Genomic DNA, 2,500 nt, shown 5'->3' with positions numbered 1-2,500 from the left:
ACCTATTTCCTATCTGACCGACTGGCAATCATGACCTGCCTTGGTAGGGCCCCCATCGGCCTCGGCTTGCCGACACTGGTGGACGGTTCCTACCCACTGCGGGTCGCCCTCTAGCACCTTGCAGGCTGGCTTGTGCGCTCGCTCGGCGCCCTGCTGGTACGCCTGGTGTGACTGAATGGTGGCGAGACTGAGACGAACCGAGACGGTGCTGATGCCGTTACACATAGTGATAATAAACAAAGGCTGGATGTGGCGCCTTCTGTCGAATGTAATTTCTCAAATCCTAGCGGAAACGCAAATACTGTGAAGCCTGGGCAGCCGTGATGAGTGCTGGTCGCTGGATGGCTTTACGGGGAGCGAGCTCGGCATCTCTGATGGGGGCCTCTCCCAAGTGGGTCAGACTGTGGACTTGGCTTTGGTTGGGGACAGGCCTTACTGGGTCGTGTCGGCTGCTGCCCGGGTTTGGTTCTTAGTAAAGTCTTAAAGGGAACGGTGACTGAGCTCTGGCTGAGCCGAGCTGCCCAGGATTGCGGACCTGGGTTATCAAGAACCGCGGAGGCACGGCTTAATGGGGGGTCGTGACTGCTCGAGCGACCTCATCTTCACGTGCTTGAGGTTGGGTGCGTGTATGGCGTGTGATCAACCGCCTCGGAGGCCATGGGGACCAACTTTCGGGGTTTGGCTGAGGGTCCTCGAACGGCTGTAGTCATGTCTACAGACCATGTTGCGAAATCTCCTTTGGTTCGGAAGTCCGTGTCGCAGCTGCACAGAGTCGGAGTCACAGTCAGTCTGGCCGGTGGAGCGGGTGGACCCAGGCTGGCGAAGCTCCTGACAACTCCTCAGTGGCACTGGTGGCCGCCGTCGGTCTGGTTATGAGAGTATGGGCGACGGATGCTATGATGGTGCCGCAGCTTGTTTCTGGGAGGGCATTTTGACAGAGATGCCTGTGGTATGTTGTGCGGGTGTGAGTCGCCGGCATATCACTGACGAGTGGGGTTGTCCGACGCGTGTTGGGTGACGAAACGAGTGAGGTGGATATGGAGGTCCCTGTGTGACGGCACGGCAGGCAGTTTGTAGGGTGAGTGAGACACCTTGCGGCTGTTGCGCTGGTCAAGGAAGCAGGTCAGAGCCTGTACTGACCGAGTCTCCTGCTTCATTCAACTTGGCCGGTTTTGAACGCTATGCTCGTGGTCGAGTCCAGGCAGGACTGGGGGTCTGGCCCCTCAGGCTGGGCTTCGGCCGGGAAGCAACTGATGAGGCTGTCTGCCACGTGAAGGGTGCGTGGAGTCGATCCCAGGGTTCTCAAAGGGACGGGGCTTGATAGCCGGGTCTGCTGGGAGGCTTGCCGGAGGGTGGGCTGAACAGTAGCTGGCGGTCGCTTGCTGGCCGTGCGAGGGCTTTCGACTCGGTTTCCCATGGTCATGGCCTGTATGTAGTGGGAAGCTAGGCGTACTGGACGCGTGAGGGTGATTCGTCGCCCGTGTGGGCTGCTCATCGGGGTGGGCTGCGGTGGCACCGACACCGAGCTCGCAGTCGCGGGATTGGATTGTGGAGAGGGACTTGTCTCTATGACCCTGCCTTTCTTGCTATGGATTCTCTCATCCATGCTTTTGAACGCTTGTGCCGCTTCTTCTGGGGCGAAGGCCGAATTCGCTGCGGCGCCTGCCATGCTGGGCTACTCCAGTTGGGCTGCTTGATGAGGGGACTTTGTCCTGCTCAGGATGGTGGTTCGCGGGACAGGCCGGTGTGGTTGGTGGTAGCCAGGAGGACGTTGGTGAAAGGGGAGGCGACAGGTAGCGCGAAGCAGTGGTTGTCCCGGCTCGTCCGCAGTCGGGGGCCATTGCCTAGCATGCGTGCGATGGCGCGCGGGGCCTTGGCTGTCTGTCGTGGTTCCCAATACAGGTTGGTGGGCCTGGACACCTCATTGGTCTCTGTGGATGTGGAAGATCCCTGGAGTGTGGTACGGTGCGAGGGTCTGCCCGGACGGTTTGCGGGTCACTGTGGAGATGGACCGGGGCGGTGTGTCGTTCAGCGACGCTGGGGCACCGTCCCGGCTGCTGTTGCGGGTCCGTCAGTCGTCCCGGCTGGCGGCTTGCTGGTGGCTTTGCCTGGGATGCCTTGTGGGCCTGGGTGTGGGTGCGTGCGTGCTCCGTAATGATGGGATCGGGCCTGTGGACCCGCGGGGCCTTCGGCTGGGGGGCCTCGTTAGGGAAGTGGTCTGGTTGGTGTCACACGTCGAGCTGCTGCGTCATGCCTGGGGTCTCTGGTGGGACAACCTGCTGGGTGTCTTGGTGGGGTTATTGGCTTGGAAGATCACCTGTGACAGGGTGGTTCCCCGTGGCCTCTGAGACCGGACGGCGGCAATGGGGAGTAGTCGAGGAAGCTGCATGGGGTGGCACCCGACTTGGAGCGAACTTCCCTATTTATGGGTGCCGGATGGGTGGGCTGTATGGTCTCAGGCGAGGGTCATTCGGTGGTGGTAGGGGCGTCTCTACCGCGG

General features: G+C 61.0%; 1 pseudogene; it reads left to right on the top strand.

Annotated features, from left to right (window-relative positions):
- Nucleotides 1-2,500, top strand: part of LOC147037170 (28S ribosomal RNA) — a 7,973-nt pseudogene that overhangs the window by 3,589 nt on the left and 1,884 nt on the right.

The sequence above is a fragment of the Syngnathus leptorhynchus genome, unplaced genomic scaffold, assembly GCF_054491065.1.
Source record: "Syngnathus leptorhynchus isolate UIUO unplaced genomic scaffold, UIUO_Slep HiC_scaffold_271, whole genome shotgun sequence".
Taxonomy (NCBI): Eukaryota; Metazoa; Chordata; class Actinopteri; order Syngnathiformes; family Syngnathidae; genus Syngnathus; species Syngnathus leptorhynchus.
The sequence above is the reverse complement of the archived record's forward strand: the minus strand, read 5'-3'. Positions and strand labels throughout refer to the sequence as shown.